Source organism: Chlorocebus sabaeus, chromosome 16, assembly GCF_047675955.1.
Source record: "Chlorocebus sabaeus isolate Y175 chromosome 16, mChlSab1.0.hap1, whole genome shotgun sequence".
Lineage (NCBI taxonomy): Eukaryota > Metazoa > Chordata > Mammalia > Primates > Cercopithecidae > Chlorocebus > Chlorocebus sabaeus.
The window spans coordinates 16012855-16039823 of NC_132919.1; the positions used below are offsets into that span (position 1 = coordinate 16012855).

Genomic DNA, 26969 nt, shown 5'->3' on the forward strand with positions numbered 1-26969 from the left:
CAGAATACTCAAACTGTGCTTATATAGCTATGTTTTTTTAAATAACAGTTGTTTGATCTTATTTTTTTGATGCTGCTTCATCCTTCACACAGCACTTATTTCCCTTGGTTGAGCATGTGGCATGTGACAGTCCATAGCACCTTCCTTTGCATTACTCTGTATTTCCTGCCTTTGTATGTTTTATGTAAATAATGCATTTATAAAGTCTTCCACTGATAAACAGAGGCAATTGATGCCCTTATAAAATAACAGACTAGTAATAGTGGAGAACTCTAGATAAAAATTTTGTGTATTTTTCCCACTTTTACAGTTGTCTGACCCACAAATTATTCAACAGTTTTTAGCAAATAGCTTTATTTTCCAAAACTTTTTATTACGAGTTTTCAAATATACAGAAAGGTTTAAAAATAATAAAGTGAACTGTATACCCACTTAGATTTAAAAACTAACATTTTGCCATATTTTTTTTAACCAAACATTGGAAAGGAACTTACAGACATGACATTTCATCTCTAAACACTTAAGCATGCATTGCATAAAAATAAGGATGGTCTTTTACATAACCACAATATATTTACATACCTTTTAAAAAAAAAGAACAGTAATTCCCTAATATCTGAACACCTAGTCTGTGTTTAAATTTCCTCTGTTGATCCAGTCAGTTTTCACACATCGTATTTGATTATTATATCTGTTTCATCTATCTAGAACAGTCCCCACTTTGGTATTTCCTCTTTAAGAGAGCAGGTCAGTTGTCTGGAAAAACATCTCATGTTCAGGATTCAACTGACTATTTACATGTGGGTTGTTCTGGTACCCCCTGTAGTTTCCATAAATTAGAAGTTAGGGCAAAAGGCTTGATTGGGTTGTTTAAACATTTTTAATGATAACACCTCACAGATGTATTTCATAGTGCATCATATCAAAAGTCTCATTAATATCAGGTTGAGTCACTATCAATGGGTCACTCATTTGAGGTCACCAGATCTTCCCAACATATAGTTAGTTTTTCCTATTACAGTTAATCTGTGTACTGACACTGGCAGCATATGGATATTTTGATTGCCAACAACTTTTTAGCTGGTAAAAAGTAACCATCGATGATCCTTGCCTGAATCCATTGTCTCATCAGTGTTTGCAAAATGACAATTTTCTAATTCTATCACTCTACATTTGTTGAGTGGCATTCTTGTATAACCTTCCCTCATCAACTAGGAATGCACTAGAGGCAGAGTCAGGCTCAATTATTTTCCCTTAATTACCAGTGTAGGAGTTTAATTACCAGTAAAGAGTTTGATGCTCTCTGGGCCGGGCACAGTGGCTCAAGCCTGTAATCCCAGCACTTTGGGAGGCCAAGACGGGCGGATCACGAGGTCAGGAGATCAAGACCATCCTGGCTAACACGGTGAAACCTCGTCTCTACTACAAAATACAAAAAACTAGCCGGGCGAGGTGGCGGGCGTCTGTAGTCCCAGCTACTAGGGAGGCTGAGACAGGAGAATGGCATAAACCCGGGAGGCGGAGCTTGCAGTGAGCTGAGATCTGGCCACTGCACTCCAGCCCGGGCTACAGAGCGAGACTCCGTCTAAAAAAAAAAAAAAAAAAGAGTTTGACGCTCTCATCTGCAGTGATAACAAATGATTCCATGTATTAACAGTCATTTATGATCATTGTTTCTGATGTTCAGATTGTCCCAAATTTGGCCAGGTGGAGCCCTTCAAGTAGCTCTTGTGTCCTTTTGACATTCACTCTCTAGTCTTTGGACACTTGATTGCCTTCTAACACAAGATATCTCAAGTTGACCTTGCATTTTCAATACCCCAGGCATGGAATGAAACTTTTTCCAAGAATCCCTGGCTCCTTTTAATAGGTAGCTATTTAGACACCAAGATCTGGGCACTAGGCATTCTCACTGCTCCTGGAGTGTCACTGGCAATTCTTTCCAATCATTCAAGTTGGTTTTCATAATGACAACTCTTCACTCATGCCATCAGTTATATAACGTCTGTGTGATAAGGGATATAATTACATAACTGGGATAAACTTTCGGGCGCAAACAACTAAATCTTGTTAAGCATGCACCTAAATTGGAGAGAACACTTCCATGTTATGTATGCTAGAAAGCAGCAAATTAGCTGCAAGAGGCCTGTGACAAGGCCATCAGGAAATTTATAAGGGAATAGAGCTTGTCAGTTAATCTGCCAAGTGGGTTGAGGGCAATTAAGAGAGCAACTAGATGTATACCTAATCTGTTGTGTTTTAACTATCACATGTCTTGATAACTTACGGTATTTATAAGCTAATAGCCCTCCTTTCCCATCACATCTCTTAAGGCAGATTTATGGTAAGATCTGAATATTAATCCTAAGGATCTGTTTCATGCAAATCTAAGTACTAGTTTTTCTTACTAAACCTTTATTTGGTCTCTAAAACTTTAAGGCTGTTATGTTTCATTCTTTGTCTTCTGGTGTCAGTTCACTTGCATGTGCCCGTAAATTTATTCTTACTCCTCTGTTTCTGTTATTCTCCCCATGGCTTTATCTTTCATAAGTATTAGCCCCTTAGAACACTATAACCATTAAAAATGGCAAGCATGTGCATAGCAGTGATACATACAAATGTGTAAGTGTGTAAGCAGCATCGGGCCCCGCACTCTGTATGAATGGGGAAAGTGAAGCCCATGATGCTGAAGTATCTTGCTTGAGGTCATACGTCATATAATGACAGAATAAGGATTGGAACAGCATAGCTCCAGCACTTAATTAATTGAGTTCTTCTTGTAAAATAATGTTGAATGGAAATTCTGAGTACAAAGAGTATGTACCTAAAATTTTATCAAATTATGTATTTTTATGAGATTAGAGCACTGGAAGTTTTTTAAATCTGTTTTTGTCTTATTTCCCATAGTTTCTTTCTGTTTTTTGTTTGTTTTGTTTTTTGTTTTAAGGAGCAGAGAGTTTAATAGGCAAGAAGGGGCTAGAAGGGAGAAGGAAGAAAGAAGCAGCTCCCCTGTACAGAGACAGAAGGAGAAGGGGCTCCAAAGCCGAAAGAGAAGGTCCCCACCTGCCATGGACACCAGCTAGGTATATATGCAAAGGCTGGAGAACACAGTGTTTGATTTGCATAGGGCTCAGGGGATTGGTTTGACTAGGCATGTCTTTACATAGCCAGAGAAAGAGCTGGCCCTCCCACCCTAGTCTTTTAATATGCAAATACGGGGCGCCATGATGTTCTACACACGTGCGGATAGGATAGGTGGGGGTGGCCATGTTGCTAGGAACGTGTGGGGCAAGGGCAAGAAGGCTGTGGGAATCACCATATTGCGTTGACCGTTTCAAATGGTCTGCATTTGCATATCAAAGGTTGACAGCCTGACTGTAAGAGCCTGGGCTTTACAAGAATCTTTTCTGGAGATGCTTTAAAAAACTAGAACTTCCCAAGGACCCCTTTTCCTCTCTATCTGCCTAAAATAACTTCTTAGTAACTCCTACCACATTCCTCCCTGTGGCGATATGACACTAACTGCTGTTAGGGGGTTTTGGGCTATGACTCTTTTTGGCTACTTCCTGCTTTTCAGCAGGAAGTCAAATGGGGACCAGCAGCGAGGGCTCCTCCTGGGGTCAACTTAAGGATCCTCTGGAGACTGGCGTGTCTATATGTGGTTCAGTTTGCAGCATCATTTAGAGTTTGACTGCTTCAAGGTGAGAAGAAAGAGTTCAAGTTATAGTATTGAGTGTACAGGGTCCAAATATCAATACAAGACATATAAGCAAGAGTGGGCTTGATAAAGGGGCTAACCAATTCCATAAAGAAGAATGGAATTCATTAAAGAGGGACTGTAGCCACGCAGGGCTGAAGCTGGCATTTTCCCTGAGCCTGTTAATAATTTTGATTTAGTTTTTAAGTACCTGTAGATTTTCCTCTACTAGAGGTGTTAATCATTACTAAACCCAATAAAAAGTCCTAGAAGAGGCCAGGCACAGTGGCTCATTGCCTGTAATCCCAGCACTTTGGGAGGCCAAGGCTGGTGGATCATGAGGTCAGGAGATCGAGACCATCCTGGCTAACACAGTGAAACCCCGTCTACTAAAAATACAAAAAAATTAGGCATGATGGCGGGTGCCTGTAGTCCCAGCTACTCGGGAGGCTGAGGCAGGAGAATGGCGTGAACCCGGGAGATGGAGCTTGCAGTGAGCCGAGAGTGCGTCACTGCACTCCAGCTTGGGCAACAAAGTGAGACTCCATCTCAAAAAAAAAAAAAAGTCCTAGCATACTCAGTGATAGTAAAACTTTCATGCTTCCTTTTTGTCAGTAGTTAACTATTATCCCTGCTGTAAGGATAATTAAGCAAAATACAACAGCAATGGAAACTCTGTCCAATATTTCAGTTAGAAGGTGCTACCATGTATAACCCTATTGCAAATAGTAGAGTGAGTATAGCAACTTCCATAAGTGTGGTGTAGTAGATAATTTCCATGTAAAATTTTACTTGCCAAGATATAGAATTTTCCTTTAGTAGACTATGAAGCCTTGGTTTTATTTTCCCAAACAAAAAAACCTCTGGGTTATGGGCATCATACTCACTTTCATTACCTGGCAGAATTTGCAGGATAATTGCCCAGAACTAGCATATTGATTCAGATTTTTACATTACCTATCCCTTTTTATTTCTTCCAAACTGGAGGGGATTACCACTTGATTCAGAGGAATAAGCAGGGTTAGTACAAAATGTAGGCAAAAAGTTTAAAAACAACGAGACTAGGATTTATGAGAAATGTATGCTAAGCTTTGGAGAAATGTATGATAAACTTTGGAGCATAATTTTTCTCTCCAGTCCTCACTTTTGATAAAAACAAATTATGATAGGACCGTGTGTGTTTTCTGTAAACTTTAGTCCTATACGTGGCCTGATTATTTGCATAACGTGCAGCGAGAAAGGTTATTTCTATACGGGCCTTTTGGATTGGCTTTGATGAAACTGTTCCACAAGGAATCTCAGATAATACCTTTTAAAGCCAAGCCCAGCCATGGGTTTGTATCCTCAAATACCTGTGAGTTGGGTGATCCCCTCCTTCTGAGGTCCCAAGATAAACTCGGAGCTCCCAGACCTTTTAGAAAGTGACATTCGTTACTGACCACAGGTTAGGAATCCTGTGTGGGGGCTGTGCAGACAAGGTATGAGGCCAGTTCTCCCCAAGGGGCTTTTATTGGCTCTGCATGTCAAGCCTCATTCCTTAAAAGGAAACACATCCTTTTCAGTCAAAGCCTTGGTTAAAATAACCAGTTTTTCCAATTGTGTCCTGTTGACAAAGAAAAATGGATTCTTATTGCAATGATGCAAACAGCTATATTGCCATAAGTTAAGAGTACTTACAACTAGTCTCCAAATTCTAGAAGAACCAGGGAGAGAAAAATAAACACACTCCAAATTTTGTTCACAGGAGTATACCTTACTCAATTATTAAAGGCCATAAATAGTTTAAAACTTTTTTTGACTCTGAAAAACAAAACAAGGATCAGCAATATTCCAAGCAAAGTTAAAAAGTCTGCTTTAACTTTCTGAGTGCAGTCCATTTAGTTAACTCTTGTTTTGCTTGATATCTGTGAACATGTTAGTTCTTTATGAGTGCCGTACATTCTTTCTCTATTCCAGTGTTACAATCTTTAAAGCTATTAAAAACCTGCATTTGAGAACACGTGTTAAACTCCTTAATAGAGCTTGATTATAAACTATTTTTTGAGAAGGAACAAAGCAGGACAACAATTGTCTGCAAATGACAAAATTTTCAGGATAGTTAAAAACATGACTTACAAAGAAGTTTATTTATCTTCATGGTTTACAATAACTTTACCCTTAATTATGATTGATAGCACATACTTAGACATTAGAATCTTAGAAATCCCATACAATTCTGGAACATATATTAGTATTATTCACCAAAATATAACTTAAATATGATTAGACATCATTTTGGCAATCTCATGTGACTACACATGTCAAATAATCCTGTTTACCTCTTTTCTGAATGTTTCAGGGGCCTTCTGAGCAATCCAAAAAGCCAGGCATCAGGACGGACAATTTCCAGATTGCCATAAATTATTTTGCCAAAATGATGACTCAAGGCAAAAACCTTTCATTAGCCTTTTTATGAAATGAAAATCTTGTTCAAAGCAAAATTTTACCCTTACATTAGTTTATTAATGTTAACCCCAATTTGTTTACATGAAACCTTATAGATTATTCCATCTAATCCTAACCAATTTGACCATGAGGTGAAATCTGTAATCTTTTTTTTTTTTTTTTTTTTTTTTTTTTTTTGAGATGGAGTTTCATTCTTGTTGCCCAGGCTAGAGTGCAATGGCATGATCTCGGCTCACTGAAATCTTGGCTCACTGCAACCTCAGCTCACCGCAACCTCCGCCTCCCAGGTTCAAGCGATTCTCCTGCCTCAGCCTCCCAAGGAGCTGGGATTACAGGCATGTGCCACCACCCCCGGCTAATTTTGTACCTTTAGTAGAAATGGGGTTTCTCCATGTTTGTCAGCCTGGTCTCAAACTCCTGACCTCAGATGATCTGCCTGCCTCGGCCTCCCAAAGTGCTGGGATTACAGGTGTGAGCCACCACACCCAGCCAAGGTGAAATCTTTACAAACCTTTTATAACCCTTTTACTAAGTGACAGATTGGTGTCTTAAGAACTCCTTGCTATGCTTTTATTTTAATGCTTAATTTATGAAAAGACCATGTAGATACTATGGGAGAAGATGCTGTAGTGCTTCTACCATGCATTGCAGTGCGAGGCAACCCAAAGCCGATTGGCTTATTTTGTAATTAGCCCATCCCTGATGGGAGTCTCATCTCCCAGTGCGGGGTGAGGATGTTTCCTTATCTTCCAGGTGGCCAAGAGCATCCCTGATTAATAACTACTATTAGCCATCCCTTACAGTGTATTTTCTACTACACACCAAAGTTTTCTCATAATGCAAAGTAATTTCTGATACCCCAAAAACTCAAAACCATCAGATAACACAATGCAAAACAGAACAGAGCCTTTGATTTTGAGAGGGAACTATTTGCTTTTAATTCCTGGGGTTTCATGAGGAAAACAGAGGGTTTTTTCCCCAAAACGGGGTCTGTGGCGCCTCCTCTGTTTTTCCCAAGGAGTCCCATGCTACCAGAAGTTATCTTAGGGTCTTGTATGCATGCATTAAGAGTGGTAAAAGAAAAAATGGAGAAAAATAATTCAGTCGACTGAGATGAGTCTTTTTCCAGAAAAACAAGATTCAAGAAGAGAAAACACATAAAGGCCTTTTAATGTACCTATAACTTGAATATCCACTTTTAATTAAGCTGAGCACTCTTTAAGAAAATTCTTTTAAATCCCTTGTTACTTGACTTTAGCCACACCAAGCAGTTAAGATTTTTGGCTTTTGAACTTTACAACAAGTAACCTCACAGGTGAAACTAAAGAGCTTTAATTAGGTTATGACTTAACCAGGAGTGTAAAAGGTATTTTTAAAGAAGCAACAGGCAGCTTTTTTTTTTTAAGACAGAGTCTCGCTGTCACCCAGGTTGGAGTGTAATGGCATAATCTCGGCTCGCTGCAACCTCTGCCTCCTGGGTTCAAGCAGTTCTCCTGCCTCAGCTTCCTGAATAGCTAGGACTACAGGTGTATGCCACCACGCCCGGCTAATTTTTGTATTTTTAGTAGAGACATGGTGTCATCATGTTGACCAGGCTGGTCTTGAACTCCTGACTTTGTGATCCACCCAGACAGGCAGCTTTTACAACTGTCACTGCAAAATTGTGACTGAGACAGTGGAAGAGATCTGACCCAAACAACTCCATTTTGTTTACAGCCCCCAAGCTGTCCTTGCCCATCCCTGGGCATAGGCTGAACCAACTTTGGGAGGAGCCTGGTTTACAGTTGATAGTCTAAAACAAAGACGATAACAGCTGCTTCTCAAGATATACTTCCCTCTTGCCTGGGGACCAGACCAAGAAACTAGCTACAGGATTAGAAACCACGGCCCAAGAGCCATGTAGCTGGAGGCTACAAGATTTTGGCCCTCCCTAAACTGCTCTCATGATCAGTGCTTAAGATGTTTTGTAAACCCTGCCCTTGATGGATCAGCTGACACAGCCCAGACTGACAAATGGCGTATCTGATTTAGCACAAGAAGACAGCCACCATTGTAAAATGGCAGAGACTAAAACAAAGTATTGCCATGCGGCTACAGATTATGTTCCCATGACATGAAACAAGATGGAGGCCTGTAGCCAAGTTTGCCAGTTGACGCTTTGCTGAGCTGGTTTGAACAGCAGGCTTGTGGGGTTCGTGGCCTGCATCCTGACCTAAGATACCTTTTCTTTCTTTCTTTCTTTCTTTTTTTTTTGAGACGGAATCTCGCTCTGTTGCCCAGGCTGGAGTGCAGTAGTGTAATCTCGGCTCACTGCAAGCCCTGCCTCCCAGGTTCACGCTATTCTCCTGCCTCAGCCTCCCGAGTAGCTGGGACTACAGGTGCCTGCCACCAGGCCCGGCTAATTTTTTGTGATTTTTTTAGTAGAGACGGGGTTTCACCGTGTTAGATGGTCTCGATCTCCTGGCCTCGTGATCTACCCACCTTGGCCTCCCATAGTGCTGGGATTACAGGCGTGAGCCATCGGGCCCAGCCAAGATACCTTTTCTTTAACAGAACCATACAGAAAGATATACAAAGCAGAGCAGATTGTTTACAGCTTAAGACCAACCTCACAAATCCTTTTTCATTGATTATAAATTTAAAGAAAACATAAACAATCATCTTTATTATCCCTTTTATTATCCCTTTATTTTTTTTTTTTTTTTTTTTTTTTTTTTTTTTTTTTTTTTTGAGACGGAGTCTTGCTCTGTCCCCCAGGCTGGAGTGCAGTGGCGCGATCTCGGCTCACTGCAAGCTCCGCCTCCTGGGTTTACGCCATTCTCCTGCCTCAGCCTCCCGAATAGCTGGGACTACAGGCGCCCGCCACCTCGCCTGGTTAGTTTTTTTGTATTTTTAGTAGAGACGGGGTTTCACCGTGTTAGCCAGGATGGTCTCGATCTCCTGACCTTGTGATCCGCCCGCCTCGGCCTCCCAAAGTGCTGGGATTACAGGCGTGAGCCACTGCGCCCGGCCTTATTATCCCTTTATTATCCCTTTTCCAGTTTCCACAGGAAGAGAGAAGCCAAAAGCCCAACCGGTAAGAAGATTTTACCTTTTTGCCAGCATATCAGGCTTCTGGGTTTCCTTCCCCCTAGCTCAACTCTACGCCAAGCTTTTTAAGGTTTGGAAAATTAACCTTTTCCATGTTGGAAGAACATTATAAAAGAGATAGAAGCCATTTTAAACTGCAGAAGAAGGAAAACCACCACAGAAAGGAGTTCCAATTAGGGTTGTCAGGAGGTATTGCCTCTTTTCCTATTGGGAATGGTGTTTCCCCTTTGCCTTTCCAATTTTTTCTTTTCCCTTTTGTTCTACTACAGGAGACATATTGCTTATCTCCAAAATTTTCTTCTGCTTGCAGAGCTGCCTGTGTTAGCTACAGTGAGGGTTTGCCTTAGCAGCAACATAACATCCCTTCACGAGAGGTTAAATACCTGAGTTAAATTTTGGAAAGGTTCTATATACTTATTAAGGTCGTCAGAAAATTGGCCTAAGTCTCTCTTTACTTGCCAAAGGTCCTGCAATGAGAAGGGAACTTGAAGGGGCCCCAAATAAGGGGGACCCTCAGATGACTTCCCTGAAAGTTACTTTTTTAATTTGGGGGAACTGTTTTCCCTGGGCCTGCCCAATATGACTGCAAAAGAAAATGAGCTACTTTTTCTTCAAAGTTTCAAGGTCAAAAGAGTCCCAGTGCTTCAAAATACACTCAAGGGGAGTGCATGTTGAAGACGATCTGTTACCAATCTAGAAAGAGAAGTGAAAATAAAAGCATCCTTTTAGTCTCCTTCCTTTCGGTATGAGATCCAGAATGGAGAAGAAAGCAGTAGTAGGTGTCCCCCAACTATTTTCTCTCCTTCGTTCCTGGATTCCCAGCACCCATTTAAATATGCCACCCATGACTGCAGGTGTAACCCTCCAAGCCATGGCACCAGAGGATCTGAGTTTGGGGCCTTAGTCACGCTGCTCCCAAGCAATCAGTTTTCTGCCTTTTATTTCCCTTTGACCTCCTAGACTTGTGTGGCCTCCCAAAAAATGGATTTCAAGAAAAACCATGTAATTAGGAAGAGCCCCTTTAAGGGAGGGGGCATGCTGGATTGAACTGTATATCCTGCTATTATAGCCCATGCTAAAGCATTTACCCATAGAAGAATGGTTCTGGTTAACTTCTGGACTTAAAATCCCCTTACTAATTAAGTACTGTCTTAGTAGGAGCCAGAATGATGGCTTAAAGGAACATAGGAACTGAATGGCCATTTTCCTGCCAGTGGGACAATATTGAGACTAAAATTTGGCTACGGAAGACATCCTCCTCCTGTTAAAAAGCAGAAACTTACGGTTCTTAGAAGAGGTCTAGAGCCTGATTTCTACTAGGTGGCTTAAAAATACCATGTTCTTGCCAGATAAAACATAGAGAGACATTTATTGAGTCACTGCCTGCCATGATTCACGATCTTTTCTAACAGAATCCTGCACATTTAGACACACAGAGAGACCACGGATAGAAAGAGAAAGAAAGTTTGGCAACAGGGTAGCTGGAAGAGAGCCTTGAGATTAAAGGACAGATTTAAAGTTGAAATCCGCTCCATACTCACCAGTCTCATGATTGAATTTCCTTTCCCGGCCAATGCACCAAAATGATACGGCTCCGATGAGTGGAGGAACACCAGGGTTCTTGGTCCTCATGCCGGTTTAGATGAAATGACACGGACACACGTGGAGTGGTTTTAAGGGGTGGAGAGCTTAATAGGCAAGAGGAGCAAGAAAGAAGGGAGAAGGAAGAAATAAGCAGCTCCCCTGTACAGAGATGGGGTGGGGGGGGCTCCAAAGCCAAAAGAGGAGGTCCCCTCCCGTACAGTTTCTTAAATTCAAATGTTTAAATAAGAACATCTCAATTCAGGATGCACCTCCCCCTACCCATTTTTCACTCAGATCTGTCCCAAGTTTCAAAGCCATGTAGTCAGTGATCACCCAGAACTATCTCACAAGTACCTTATGTGGTTTAACCTAAAACTAAATTGTTTTCATCCCCACACCTCTTCTCTCTAAATTCATTATAACTTTGACAGGGGAGCTAGGAGGCACTCTCTTATTCACCAATAATCATCTTAGTCCTATTGGTCTTACAATAAAGTTGGCTGTTTCATGCCTACAAGAGTAGAGGCTTTTTCCTGAAGAACAATTTTGGGCCATACCAAAATAAGATCTGCATCTGGAAGTTGAAAAGGAATGATCTCCACTGTAAACTGATTTTAAACTACACCTGGAATAGTCATGCTGAGCACTATATTTTACATTAAAGTAGAGCCATCCCTCAGTATTGGTTCCAGGATTGGTTCCAGAACGCCCATGGATACCAAAATCCTTGGATGCTCAAGTACCTGATATAAAAAATGGCGTAGTATTTGCATATAACTGATGTACATTCTCCCAAATACTTTAAATCATCTCTAGATTACTTATAATACCTAATACAATGTAAATACCACATAAATAGTTGTTACACAGCAGTTTTAAATTTTTATTGCATTATTTTGAGGATTTTCTCAATATTTCCAATCTGTGGTTGGGGGAAACACAGAACATAGCCGGGCATGGTGGCTCATGCCTGTAATCCCAGCACTTTGGGAAGCAGAGGTGGGCAGATCACGAGGTCAGGAGATTGAGACCATCCTGGCTAACATGGTGAAACGCCGTCTCTACTAAAATACAAAAAATTAGCCCGGCATGCTGGCATGCACCTGTAGTCCTAGCTACTCGGGAGGCTGAGGCAGGGGAATCGCTTGAACCTGGGAGGTGGAGGTTGCAGTGAGCCAAGATCGTGCCACTGCACTCAGCCTGGCGACAGAGCAAGACTCCATCTCAAAAAAAAGAAAAAAAGAGAAAAGAAATGCAGAACATTTGTATACCAAGGGCCAAGAGCCAACTCTATAATACCCTACACTAGGGTCCCAGGAAGTCCCACCTGCTAAGGGGACTCTAGTACCACTAAAATGGAGGTGATCAAGCATGCTGAGAAGGCCAATTTCTGGTCCTGCCCTTTCTCAAACCAAAAGAAAGCAGTAATGGAGAAGATTCACTTAAGAACCAGAAAGGGGGCGAGTTTGGTGGCTCATGCCTGTAATCCTAGCACTGTGGAAGGGTGAGGCGGGTGGATCACCTGAGGTCAGGAGTTCAAGACCAGCCTGGCCAACGTGGCAAAACCCGTCTCTACTAAAAATACAAAAATTAGCTGGGCGCAGTGCAACGCACCTGTAGTCCCAGCTACTCAGGAGGCTGAGGCAGGAGAATCACTTGAACCCAGGGCAGAGGTTGCAGTGAGCCGAGATCACGCCACCACACTCCAGCCTGGGGTGACAGAGCGAGACTCTGTCTCAAAAAAAAAAAAACCAGAAAGGCACTAAGAGATGCACAGTAGGCAAGTAGGCACTCAATAAATATTAACTGAATGAATCATTCTAATATGCACTGTGCAAAGTGCTGGCAAGATACAGTAGTTCAGAGAAGTGCTAAGTATTCAAAAAAGATAGATTTGTACTTTCCAGGATAAAGAAAGATGTCAACCATACTTTTTTCTTTACTGCAACATTTGTATTTGTAGAGTGCTTTGTAATTACAAAGCATTTTTATATTTTCACATTCATTTCATCTGTACGTGTTAGACTCCAGACTGGAAAGGGACTGACCCAAGTACTACCTCTCTTCTAGGACCCAGAATACCCATCATAGATGAAACAACTTTAAAATGATTATGTAGTGGAAGAATGAAAAGTATTCATCATGCAACCAGGATGAATACTTATCTCAACTCAGGATGCACCTTTCTAGGGAGAGGTGCATGCTGAGTTGAGATAAGCCTAGAAACCAGAAAAGAGAGACGGCCCAAACCTACCTGAGACCTAGCTGCAGAGCATGGTGGCCATTTCTTCTCCTGCTTCTCAGAAACCAGTAGGACTGTAAGCCAGGAGTTCAAGACTGCAGTGCACTAGATCCGGCCTATGAATAGTCACTGCGCTCAGCCTGGGCAACATAGCAAGACCACATCTCTAAAAACAGAGAGGGAGAGAACGATGAAAAAGAAAGAAAGACTCTAAAAAGCTGGGAAGGGAAAGAAGCCACAGATTATAAGACCCACCTTGACAAAATTCCCACCAATCAATGGGCACTATATACCCTGCAATTCCCAAAGGAGAGGTCAAATGAGAGTCTAGTAGTAGTCCTATTCACTCCCAGATCTAGAAAAGCAGGCCATGAACTGTGATTTTGGCAAGGACCTCTCTCCCAGAATTCCCAAACCTAGGTGGAGACTGCTCTGTTTCTCTACATTATTTTTTACATTTTTAAATGGTTAAAAAAAAATTCATGACACGTGAAAATTACAGTGAAATTCAAATTTCAGTGAAGTTTTGTTGGAACACAGCCACACCTATTTGTTTACTGTCAAAGGCTGCTTTTGTGCTACAACAGCCGAACTTACAACCATAAGGAGATTGCAAAGCCTAGAATGTTTACTATCTGGCCCTTTGTAGAAGTCCACCAACTGCTTCTACACCATGGGGTGGGGTCTAGGTCTATTTACTAAGCCAAACAACCATCCAGGCAAAGCAGCAACAGCAAAGCAAAGAAATAAAAGAAGCAACACTCCTGGGGGGTAAAGTGGGGAAGTGTCAGAAAATAAAGTCAATTAAGAGAGCTTTGAAGCAGGGAAATGGAGTATAGAGGCACAACGCCAGAAGTCCAGGTTCAGAGAATAATCATTCATCTCCGCTCAGGAAGCAGGTGGACAATGCTACTTAGAGGAAGGACGCCCTCTGTCGACATTCCTTGATTGTGCGTCTTTAACTGTCTAAAATCAGGGTGGAGGCATGCGGCACGCAGAGCCTGCGGGAGGAGTTAAATGGGCGGGTTCAAGAGGAGCAGTCTTCTCTTTCTGGAGTGGCTGGTGTTCCTGCACTCTTTCGCCAAAGTCTTCCGAAAGGAAACTTGGGTTCAAGTTCGCACTAACAAGACATGCAACTCGCACTAACAGATGTGTATCCCTTTCCTCTCCCTAACTTCAGTCCCTTAAGTTTGCAGAGGGCAGCTTCTAGGAAGCGAGTCCCCTTTTCATTCTTTTTTTTTTTTTTTTTTTTTTTGAGATGGAATCTCGCTCTGTCGCCCAGGCTGGAGTGCAGTAGCGCAATCTCGGCTCACTGCAACCTTTGCCTCCCGGGTTCAAGCGATTCTTCTGCCTCAGCCTCCCAAGTAGCTGGGACTACAGGCGAGCGCCACCACGCCCAGCTAATTTTTTAATTTTTAGTAGCGACGGGGTTTCACCATATTGGCCACTTTTCTTTTTTAGACGGAGTCTCGCTCTGTCGCCATGCTAGAGTGCAGTGGCGCGATCTCGGCTCACTGCAACTTCCGCCTCCTGGGTTCAAGTGATTCTCTGGCCACAGCCTCCCTAGTTGCCGGGACTACAGGCGCGCGCCACCACGCCCATTTTTGTATTTTTAGTAGAGACAAAGTTTCACCATGTTGGCCAGGCTGGTCTCTTATCTCCTAACCTCGTGATCCGCCCGCCTCGGCCTCTCAAAGTGCTGCGATTACAGGCGTCAGCCACTGCGCCTGGCCCACCATTGGCCACCCTTTTCATTAACTGAGACTCCTCCCTGCACCCCAGGTCCGGTCGATGCTCGACTTCCTCCCGCCTCTGAGGGGCTGCGAGTCTACCCACTGGCGGGGTAACTCCCCTTGCCCACCCCGCGAAATGGCCCGCAGTTTGGCTGAGACGGGTAGGACACCCAAGGGACCAATACCACTTTCCATAAGATGGGATTCGAACCTAAAACTCGTTCCTAACGGCCCTAGGTGCAAGAGCTGCCCCTCCCTGAACTACGACTCCCTCAGGTTTCAAAAAGTACAGCTCCGCGACCCAGAAAGAGACGTCGGGAGGAGCCCAGCTTCCGGCTCGAAAAGGACTCTGGGACACTGGGCGGGGCCAGGAACGCAGTGTTCCTGGGAAATGGGGTCCACAGCCTCCGCTGCGCAGGCGCCGCTCCACGCAGGCGCCGTGGCCCTGCTCCGCACGCGCTCGGCTGGAGACGGCTGTCCCCGAGAGCGCGCACGCACTCTGCCGGGGTACTAGGAGGCGTGGCGAATGCTGAGGCAGGCTTTATCGGTCTCGGTGGCAGTGTTGTGGTGAGGGCGGCCGGGTTTATTTCAGGCTGACTACTAATTTAAGTGGGAGAGACACGCAGTTTGTAAGATCTTCCCACCCCAATGGGGAGATCGGCAGCGGAATGTGTGGGTGCGCACCCACACACTGGCCGAGCTGCCTCAGGAGCCCTGCTTCAGGGGCCCGAGGAACTTGTCGACGGGATTTCTTGAAGTAAATGCCTTGTTCCCAGTTACAGCGCTACCGTCATGTCCCTCCGAGGAGATGGCAGCAGCCTTTCGCTCTCACTGGTCTCTAAATGAACCGTCATGTACCTGTGGACGGCCTGAGGAATTACCGATCTCATTTCCAACCTGCACCCCGCCACGCTTCCACGGCTGCGCTCACCACCCCCGTTATTTTGAAGCACATCTCAGAATCGTAAACATTTCAGTACCAATTTCTAAAGATGGAGATTCTTCGAACAGAGTGACATCTTTATTATATCTCTTCAAATCACAAATAATGTCAAATATCAAGTGAATGAATTTTCCTACTTGATGGAAATTTGGGGGCTTTCCATTTATTTAAATAAGGATCCAAATAAGTTCTACAGCTTAAAGTTAATTGGCATGTCACTTAAGTCACTTTCTTCAGTCTTCTGGCATTTCTCTTTTATCTCTTTCAATTTATTTCTTAGGGAAACTGGATTTTGTCCTGTAGAGTTTCCCACAATCTGGACTTCACTGATTAATCAGGGTGCTCTTTTACATGTTTCTCTGCCCTGTGTGTTTTCTATAAACTGATAGCACAATAAAAATAAATAAATAAAAATAAACTGATAATAGGCTTGATCTGATTCAAGTTTAATTTTTTGGCCAAAGTATTTCATAGGAGGTTTGTGTTTTATCAGAAAATACATAATGTCTGGGTTTCTCTTTCTGACGTTAAACAACCATTAAAGATTATTACCTAGATCCATTAGTTCATTAGGGGTTGCAAAATAGTAATATTCTAAACCTATCATTCATTATTCACTTATAAATTGGATTATTCCTACAAGGAGAAACTTCCTCTCATCAACTAGTTGTCTACCATGGGTAACAGTTTATATAGAAAAGTAATAAATGCTTGCTTTATTCCTTTATTAAACATCTTTCAAAATAATAATTTGTTCCCTAGGATACGAAAACTGACCAATGAGGTTTTGTTTATTTAGTTGTTTGTTTGCTTGCTTCTTAAGTGTTGTTATATACCAAATTCCTGTGACATGTGTTTCAAATCCTTGTAGTTATTATTCCTAGTGATGCTCAAATTGTTCCATCTTTGACCTGTGGAAGACTTTTTAGATTGATTCCTGAGGCCTTTAACATAACCCTAGTTGTCAATACTTCTTTATTTTCTGAAATGATAAGGTATACCAGGTTCAACTGGCACACTTCTTGCCCCATACCTAGATTTAATCATTTCTTCTGGAGACCCTGGTTCCTTTTAGTGGGAGCTGGTATTTGCAAACCACAATCTAGGTGCAAGTGGTACTCATCACTATTGAAAAGTCATGTGTCTAGACCTCTCCCAAATAGAGCTACAGTTCAAACCGATACTCCCAATTCAAATTCAAACAACAGGATTTTTACTTAACCTCATCAGTCTTACATCTGTGTCTCTATTCTCCAATGTTGGAAACCCAAATTATCAGTTATGCCAATATAATTACTCATTTACTTTATCAAACAATACACACGTTTTTTTAAAATTTCAGAACAATTATAATAGTACCACCACCATTATTATTTAAAAGTTTAAGATTTTTTAAAAATTATTTCTGTCCTTAGAGTATACTCTACTAGAGATATACAGTCAAGTCAATGAATCTTAAAGTAACTTGGAATAATTTTTCTCTGGGTGTTATAATGTAGCAGGACGAGCCGCAGACAAAACTCCTCAGACACCTGATTAAAGAAGGAAGAGGTTTTTTTTTTTTTTTTTGAGACGGAGTCTCGCTCTGTCGCCCAGGCTGGAGTGCAGTGGCCGGATCTCTGCTCACTGCAAGCTCCGCCTCCCGGGTTCACGCCATTCTCCTGCCTCAGCCTCCCGAGTAGCTGGGACTACAGGCGCCCGCCACCTCGCCCGGCTAGTTTTTTGTATTTTTTTAGTAGAGACGGGGTTTCACCGGGTTAGCCAGGATGGTCTCGATCTCCTGACCTCGTGATCCGCCCGTCTCGGCCTCCCAAAGTGCTGGGATTACTTTTTTATTCAGTCAGGAGCGTCAGCAGATTTGCATCTTAAGAGCCGAGCTCCCCGAAAAATAAATTCTTGGCCTTTTTAAAGGCTTACAACTTTAAGGGGTCTACCTGAAAGGGTCGTGATAAATCGAGCAAGTGTGGGAATCGTGACTGGGGGCTACATGCATCAGCTAACAGAACAAAAAGTTTCACAGTGCTTTTTTTTCATACAGTGTCCGGAATTTACAGGTAACACAAGTAGTTTATGTCAGGGGTTGATGTTATTATTATTACCTTTTTTTAACTCCTAGGGCCAAGTGGTGGTGCCAGGGTTGTCTGGCTACTTATCTTACTTTTGTTTCTTTCTAACTTTTTGCTTTTTCTCTCCTCCTGTCTTGCGAACTAGGCAAGGTGGGAGGAGGAGGGCAGCAGCAGTAGTAGTGGTCTCCTTCCTTAATAACACCAACTCCACCGTGTAGTAGACCATATGATGGCCCCCAAAGATATCCAGGTCCTAATCCTTAGAACTTGTGAATGTTACTTTATAATGTCAGAATGGATTTTAGGTGTGAATAATTAGGGATCTTGAGATGGGGAGGTTATCTTGTTTTTCCTGAGGAGCTCTGTATGAAATTATAAATGCCTTGTAAGAGACAGGCAGAAGAAAATTTAACAAGGGAGAAGATGATAATGTGACCTCAGAGGCACATATTGGAGTGATGCAGTCAGTAACCAAGAAATGCCAGCAATCAGAAACCGGAAGAGGCAAGGAACAGAGTTTACCCTAGAGCCTTTGGAGGGAGCATGGCCCTGACAACATTTTGATTTTGGCCCAGTGAAACTGATTGCAGATTTCTTGCCTCCCAAACTGTGAGAAACTGTTCCAAGACACCAAGTTTGTAGTGATTTGTACAGTGGCCACAAGAAACTAATATACACAAGTTCCTTTGTTTCATTGTACTTTCAAGGTTTATGGATTGCTTTTTCTTTAATATATTTTGGTTTTATAATTAGGTAAAGTTTCTTATGCTATCAAAGTAGAATCCACAAAACAAAGTACTTTAGAGAAACCCAACTTCTATTCCTATGCCCTCTACCTGGTTCACTCCCTCCCCTATAGCTAACCACTTTTAAATTTTATGGTTTATTCTTCCATTATTTGGCATAAACAAATGTGTACATATATATTTCTATCCCTTCCGTTGTCTCTTAAACTGTAGCATATACTATTCATGCATCCATCTTGTTTTTCCCACATAAAAATAAATCCTAAGGATCACAGAGATATTTCTCATTCCTTTTTACAGTTGCATATTACTATATTGTTTGGTTGTACAGTGTATCCAAGCGGTCCTTTAATGACAAACATTTGGAGAATTTCCAAAAGGTGGAAAGTAAGGAGAGAGAAAGAAACATAGATAAGGTGGGACAAATAGAAAACAAATAGCAAGAAGATAGACTTAAACCCAAACACATTTGTAATTACATTAAACATAAATGGATAAATATTTTAAGTGAAGATCAAATTTTCAGACTGAATTTTTAAAAACATACTTTGTTTACAAAAGATGCACTTTAAATTTCAGGGCACAAAAAGTAGAAAGTGAAAGTATGGAGAAAAGATATACCACACAAACCCTAATCAAAAGAAAGTTAATGTTGCTATATTAATATCATGCAAAAGACATTTTAAGGCAAGAAGCATTACTAGAAATGAAGAATAATATAATGATACAAGCATTAATCCACTAGATAATCATAACTGTACATTTAAAAAGTACCTAATAACTTAATCTCAAAATATGTAAAGCAGAAACTGTCAGAATTGAAAGGAAAAGTAAATCCTGAACCATAATATGATAACATACCTCTGTCAGTAACTGGTAAAATAAACAGATTTTTAAAAATCGGTAAAAGTATACACAGTTTAAAGAATGTGATTAGGGCAGGCATGGTGGCTCACATCTGTAATCCCAGCACTTCGGGAGCCAAGGTGGGAGGATCCCTTGAGGCCAGGAGTTCATGACCAGCCTGGGTAACATAGCAAGACCCCATCTCTACAAAAAAAAAAAAAAAAAAGAAAAGAAAAAAATTAGCTGGGTATGCAGGCCTACACTTGTAGTCCTAGCTACTTGAAAGGCTGAGGCAGGAGAATCCCTTGAGCCAGGAGTTTGAGGCTGCAGTGAGCCATGATCACACCACTGCACTCTAGCCTGGGCAACACAGGGTCTTGCTCTCTTACCCAGGCTGCAGTGCAGTGGTGTGATCTCGGCTCATTGCAACCTCCACTTCCTGGGTTTAAGCAATTCTTCTGCCTCCGCCTCTCGAGTAGCTGAGACTATAGGCGCGTGCCACCACACACGACTGATTTTTGTATTTTTGGTAAAGATGGGTTTCACCATATTGGCCAGGCTGGTCTCAATCTCCTGACCTCATGATCTGCCCGCCTTGGCCTCCCAAAGTGCTGGGATTATAGGCGTGAGCCACTACTCCCGGCCCAGTCATGGGTTCTTAGTTTCTGTTTCTGATTGGGCCAGTAAAGCCCCTTCCTCATTCTTATTTTCCACTTATCACCAGAGACAGAAACTAAAAACCATGGCTTCAGGCTGCTAAAAGCCTAAAACTAAACAAAACAGAACAACACAACAACAAAATCAAATGGGTTGGACAAGCTTGCCAGATGTCCTCAGAATGCAGCACTCTTTTTTTTTGTTGTTTTTTGAGGCAGAGTCTTTCTCTGTCACCCAGACTGGAGTGCAGTGGCACGATCTCAGCTCACTGCAACCTCTGTCTCCCGGATTCGAGCGATTCTCCTGCCTCAGCCTCCCCAGTAGCTGGGACTACAGGTGTGCGCCACCACGCCTGGCTAATTTTTTGTATTTTTAGTAGAGACGGAGTTTCACCATGTTTCGACTTCCTGACCTCATGATCTGCCTGACTCGGCCTCCCAAAGTGCTGGGATTACAGGCCTGAGCCAACCCGCCTGGCCGGAATGTAGCACTCTTTACTTGGAGATAATGCCAATGAACAGGCTTAGGCTGAAGGATTATAGTGGTCATGTAAAATTGATAATGCCTATAGTCCCTACCTTTAGTGAGTACATAGGCACGTTCCAAGTTTAGTCATAGCTCCTTTGTAGTTTCTTTCTTTCTTTCTTTCTTTTTTTTGAGACAGAGTCTCGCTCAGTCGCCCAGGCTGGAGTGCAATGGCGCGTGACCTTGGCTTACTGCAACCTCCGCCTCCCAGGTTCAAGCGATTCAACTGCCTCAGCCTCCGGAGTAACTGGGACTACAGGAGCACGCCACCATGCCCGGCTAAATTGTTGTATTTTTAGTAGAGACGGAATTTCACCATGTTGCCCAGCCTGGTCTTGAACTCCTGACCTCAGGTGATCCACCCGTGTTGGTCTCCCAAAGTACTGGGATTACAGGCATGAGCCACTGCGCCTGGCCTCCTTGAAGTTTCTTACAAGTAGAAGCACTGACAAAGGACAATGCATTCCTCCTCCTGCTTTCTGAGGATGTCGTACTCTGTAACAAAGTAGTTTCCAATAAACTTGCTTCTTTCGCCAACCGTGCTCTGTGACTCCCTCTGAATTCTTTTCTACGTGAAATCCAAGAACCTGCTCTTGGGGTCTGGATTGGGACTCTTTTTTCTGGCAACAGGAACATGTGCACTCAGGACAGAGCTCTCCCAGGGGTAAAAGGATTTGAACATTCTGACTTCTCGAGCAAATAGCTGACATACTGGTGGTGGTGAGAGATGTCTAGGGTGAATGTTCTAGAGGTAGAGATCCTGGTGCTGGTGAGGCATGGGGATGCCAGTGTGTGGAGGGGGTGGGGCGGGGGGGTGGAGATAAGAGATTCAAAGAACAGCAGGGCAAGTGGAACTGATCATCCAGTGGACATTGACTTCATGGAGCATGAAGCTAAGGCTTGGGGTTTGTGAACAAAAGCCTCTAGAAAATGAGCGGGAAGCAGAGTGACCAGTGGGTTTGTGAGGAACAATAATAAGGTGAGCATGAAGCTGTATCCTGGGTGCCACGAGGTTTAAAGGAAAATAAGCCAAATCATTTTCATGTTGAACTTGGCTTAAACTTTCTAATCATTTTCTATCCTCTGAGAATTCCTCTTATGAACATCATAGAAATGGCAGCTTGAAGGGTAACAAAATATTTATGATATACAATGAATGTAGATACTTGCAGCTTTTCATGTTTCAGATAGTTAATCTTGTAAGAAAATTAAGGGAATGTTCAAAATGCAATTTTCAGCCAGGTGCGGTGGCTCACACCTCTAATCCGAGCACTTTGGGAGGCCAAGGCAGGCGGATCACGAGGTCAAGAGATCGAGACCATCCTGGCTAACACGGTGAAATCCCATCTCTACTAAAAATACAAAAAACTAGCCAGGCGTGGTGGCGGGCGCTTATAGTCCCAGCTACTCGGGAGGCTGAGGCAGGAGAATGGCGTGAACCTGGGGGGCAGAGCTTGCAGTGAGCCGAGATAGCACCACTGCACTCCAGCCTGGGCAACAGAGCAAGACTCCATCTTAAAAAAAAAAAATGCAATTTTCATATTTTTCAATGGCTTCATGCTGGAGAACTGAAATAAAATGGAGTAGTACACTGTTTATCCAATCTCACTTCATCTAAGAGAAAAGCACATCTGTAAGTCAGTACAAATCTTTTGATCAAGTATAAGACGTTCTGAGAAAATGTCTTGTTATGACTAGAAAAAGTAAAAGCAAATAAAAATCAGCAATGTTCAAAAAGAGCAGCTTTGTTGGTCTTTTCCATCAAGTGGATAAAGATTTGACAGCTCTAATGCTTGCTGCTGATAAATTGTAAAAGAGAATAGGGAGTACAATTAACTTGATTTGGATGTGGAAATTTGATTCAGTCTCATTTCCAGAGTTTGTGAATATTAACTCCAGTGGAAAAGTCCAGCCCCAAGAACAAAGCACCTTCTAGTTTCTCTAACATCCCTGGTGGATATTCCAGCCTGCCCTCAGGGCTGCAGAAATTGCAATGAGACTGTAATGCAGTCACTTTTGACCTGTGTGAGCAAGAATGTTGTAGCTTTGGCCAGGCTGTCAGCCAGATGTAACAAGACAAATTTAAACACAGTGTGCCTCTGCACAGCCCCACACCTGCCCAGACGCATCTAAACCCGGACCTGTCACATTTGGTTAATTCCAGAAGTCAGCTCTTCTCTCTTCTGTTACAGCTGAAGGTGCCCAAGAAGAGAAAAAATACAATTTTCACTTTTTTTTTTTTTTTTTTTTTTTTGAGACAGAGTCTTGCTCTTTTGCCCAGGCTGGAGTTCAGTGACACAATCACAGCTCACTGCAGCCTCAAACTCCCCAGGCTCAAGTGATCCTCCCACCTCAGCCTTCCAAGCAGCCGAGACTACAAACACACACAACCATGCCTGGCTAATTTTGGTATTTTTTGTAGATACCAGGTCTTGCCATGTTGCCCAAGCTGGTCTCGAATTCCTGGGCTCGAGCGATTCTCCTGCCTTGGTCTCCCAAAGTGCTAGGATTACAGGTGCGAGCCACTGCGCCTGGCCTAATTTTCACTTTTAAACTCAAAATCATGGCTTTATTAACAAAATGAAAACTTTTTTGTTAATTTCAATGTATATGGCAGGGGGTGGGGTGGTGAAGTACATGTGATGACCTTGGACTGACTCTAAGAAACACCAAGAAATGGGATTGCAAGTATCTGGATTTCCTGGCGGGGCTGGGAGGTAGCCTCTCACCAGCCCTGCTTTACCAGTTTTATGCCTGTAGAAAGGGAATTTTTTTTTCTTTTTCTTTTTTCTTGAAATGGAGTCTCGCTCTGTCACCCAGGCTGGAGTGCAGTGGCACGATCTCGGCTTACTGTAGATATTTGCAGGTTTTCATGTTTCAGATATTTAAACTTGTAAGAGCTGCCCCCCGCAGTTCACACCATTCTCCTGCCTCAGCCTCCCGAGTAGCTGGGACCACAGGCGCCCGCCACCACACCCGGCTGATTTTTTGTATTTTTAGTAGAGACCAGTTTCACCATGTTAGCCAGGACGGTCTCGATCTCCTGACCTTGTGATCCACCCACCTCGGCCTCCCAAAGTGCTGGGATTACAGGCGTGAGCCACCACACCTGGCCAGGAATTTTTTTTTTTTTCAAGAAATACATGTTGATTTATTACAAGGATAAGATGGCTTCTTGGGGAATAAATTCAAGAGGAGTTGAGAATGTTTTATTCATGATGTCACTTTCCTGGAAGGGAGGATAGCAAGATTTAGAACAAGCTAAAATTATCCCCTATTTAAAAAAAAAAGTCACCCCCAAGTAGTCCCGGGTAGGGGGCAGAATAAAATATATATGCATGCAATGATTCCTAACTGTTTTTGAATACAGAAGCTTGGGAAAGGGTTTCTGCTGGTTTCATGAGGAAGGCACAACTTCCAGATAGTGTTGGGGAAGGGTATAAGGTCCTATGCAGGCTGGCTCCTTAGCCCACAGATGCCAAGATGATGTCTACTGGCAGCTCCTCCAAACTTCTGGGTGTCAACTGCATTGTCACTGTGTCCAAAAGCAGCAGCCGAGAGTGCACTAGGATGTCATGACCACCCCGGAACACACCAGCCAGGAGCAACATGTGGGTGTTCTTGTTACCCGGCACTTTGACCTCTCACAAGGGTTCATTCCCAAGAACTTCATAATATTACCCACAGCCTCTTCAAGTGCCTTGATGGTAGATAAGCTGAACGTTTCCTCCTTCTCAAATTCATCCCCTACCTCATCCCAGGCTGCTTCGAAGTTCAGTTTCATGACTTTTGAATGTGATCAGCTACAGTAACTTCCAGATCTTCCAGCACATACTCATCCTCATAGCCTTCGTCATCCGTCTCCCCAGTGGTGGGATCACGGTCCTTGACAGTGAGCTTCATCATGTAGCTGAATGTGCAGGCTGTGGCATCTTCTTTGGGCAGTGCCACCAGTGTGTAGCAGGTCCCAGGCTGGTTATAGGGCAGGCTCTGGGCAGGCACGTAACAGAGCACCTCATAGGCCTCAGTGGGCTCCATTTGCACTGTGACATTCTCCAAGGTCTGGTCATTGACTGTGTTTGTGCAGTCAAACTGAAACACCATGTGGTTGGTGAAGGTGTGTTTGGTGCAGCAGATGACATACCCCCATCTCTGACTCTGTGAGGGCCACGGGCTCAGGCGAGGACTTGAAGAAGGGCCCAAGTCCCTGGAACTCTGGCACCGCCGCCAACTGCTCCTGAAGATCTCCTGCCTGGTAGCTGCCACTTTCTCAGGCTGTTTGACAGCTGTGATGGGAGTATTTTCTGTTCTCTGCTCTGCCGTGGGTGCCGTGGCCAGGGGCACAGACTTGAGGTCAAAAGGTTTTTCTGATGGTTCTAGAGTGTACTGCTGCAGAGCCCTCTCCAGACCAGGATGGACACAGTCAGACCATTTAGGATATAGCCTGCATTGAGGGCTTTCTGCTTCTGCTCCAGGACATTTAGGTAGAAGGTGGCTCGGTCCCTTACTTCATTGCCATCATCCCTCACACACCTCTTCAGCAACACCAAGATACTGGGTAACATCACTTCATTCTGGGCTCCAATCTTGGCCAGAGCACTCACAGCACCTGCCCAGACCTCCTCATGCTCCAAGACCACTCGGTTATAGATGAAGTGGATGTACTTTGAGGGATTGGTGGTCTTGGACCCCTCCTGGCCCAGAGATGTAGAATACGAGTGGCCAGCACTGTGAACTCGCAGTCCTCGATGAACTCGCACAGATGTGACAGCCCTGTCTCCTTGCTCTCTGAGTTCTCCTCAGTGATGCTGATGATGCAGTCCACGGTGGTGTGCTTGTACTCAAAACCACCCTCTTCCCACAGCATGGTGAACAGGAAGTTCATGAGGATGGCATGTTTGCAAGGATACTTCTGACACAGGGTACTGATAGCCTGGACAACCACCACCTTGAATTCATCCAAGATCTCTGACATGAAGGAGGAGAACTGCTTCATGAGGTGGTCAATGCTGCTGTCACTGACCCTCTTAAGGAGGGTGGTGATGGCCAGCCTGGCACGGCTGTGGTTTCAGTCTGTGACCAGGTTCTCCAGATCCAGATTACAAGCTGTCACAGCTGACAGATGCTTCATGGCAACCTTACTGAGGGTGGGAACAGCAGCATAGTGGACAGCAGCCTTGGGTGAGCTGCAGAAAAACTGGAGCACTGACACAGCAAGGGGCAGCTCTTTGGCACTGCAGCCTGGCAGATTGACAGTGACCAAGGTGGCTTTGTACACCACCATCTTGTGCTTGTTTCTCAAGCAGCTGTCGATGAAGTCAAACAGTGGTCTGTCACGGCTGCCATCCTCCTCTTTCAGCTGCTTGCTGGCCTCCCAGATCATCGTGCAGTAGGCAAAGGGAGACTTAAGGCCATGCCAGGTGACCTTGCTGATCATCTTATTGATGGCCAGGTGGTCATTCTTACGCACATGGTACAGGAGCCCTAGGGCGTGGTACTGGACCATGATCTTATCACTGGATGCCGCCTCCTGAGCCTCATTCACCCAGTGCTTGACCACATCAAAGCTGCACTTCAGCAGGTGCAGGGAAGACATGAGGGCAGAGCTGGAGCCACTGGGCATCTTGTCCACAATGGCTTGTTTCATGTAGCACTCAAGAGCCTGCAGCATGGTGCCATCAGTGATCTGGCAGAGGCCTCACACAGCCGGGCCCCAGTCGTTGTCCTCTTTCCCAGTCATGTATTTTGTTAGGCTGCTGGTGACAATGAGGACATCCTCTGTGATGCAAGACATCTCCTTGATGGTCAAGTAGCATATCCGATGGAGTGTGGGATCATTGGACTGAAAGAGCTTGGTCATGGCAAAGAAGGCCTCAGTTGCTTCTGTGGTCCCCAGGTGCTCCCCCTGGTTTATAGGATAAAGAATCTTGGTGAGGATGTGGGCACATTTCCAGGGGTTGATGGGAGTTTCATTAAATACACTGGCCTCCTGGAGTACGGCACTCTTCTCAAGGTGCTCGAATGGGTTGGAGCCTCCACCCGACTCTTCGTCCTTCTTGTTGAATTTCTTCAACATAGTGGAGTCAGTGGGGTGCAATGCAGCAATGCAATGCTCAAGGGGCACGGCACAGAGTTCTTTTGTTTGTTGGTTTGTTGTTTGAGACAGAGTCTCTCTCTGCTGCCCAGGCTGAAGTGCAGTGGTGCAATATCAGCTCACTGCAACCTCTGCCTCCCAGGTTCGAGCGATTCTTGTCCCTCAGCCTTCCAAGTAGCTGGGATTTATAGGCATGCACCACTATGCCTGGCTGCCTGGCTAAGTTTTGCATTTTTAGTAGAGACAGGGTTTTGTCATGTTGGCCAGGCTGGTCTCAAACTCCTGGCCTCAAGTGATCGGC

At 43.7% G+C, this 26969-nt stretch overlaps 1 long non-coding RNA gene and 1 pseudogene across 6 annotated transcripts; both read right to left on the minus strand.

Moving 5' to 3' along the window:
- Positions 1-76: 76 nt before the first annotated feature.
- Positions 77-16202, minus strand: LOC103242440 (uncharacterized). Of its 6 annotated transcripts, XR_005236887.2 has the most exons (5): positions 14725-16197; positions 13314-13352; positions 13071-13224; positions 10774-10920; positions 77-1585 (listed from the first exon to the last, which is right to left on the minus strand). It is a non-coding gene; the product is annotated as an uncharacterized lncRNA (long non-coding RNA). The 6 variants fall into 6 exon arrangements; XR_012088758.1 differs by having other exon boundaries at positions 13071-13352; positions 15003-16202; XR_012088755.1 differs by having other exon boundaries at positions 13071-13352; positions 14725-16202.
- Positions 16203-23909: 7707 nt separating this feature from the next.
- On the minus strand, positions 23910-26700 carry LOC103242441 (coatomer subunit gamma-1 pseudogene; annotated as a pseudogene).
- Positions 26701-26969: the final 269 nt, after the last annotated feature.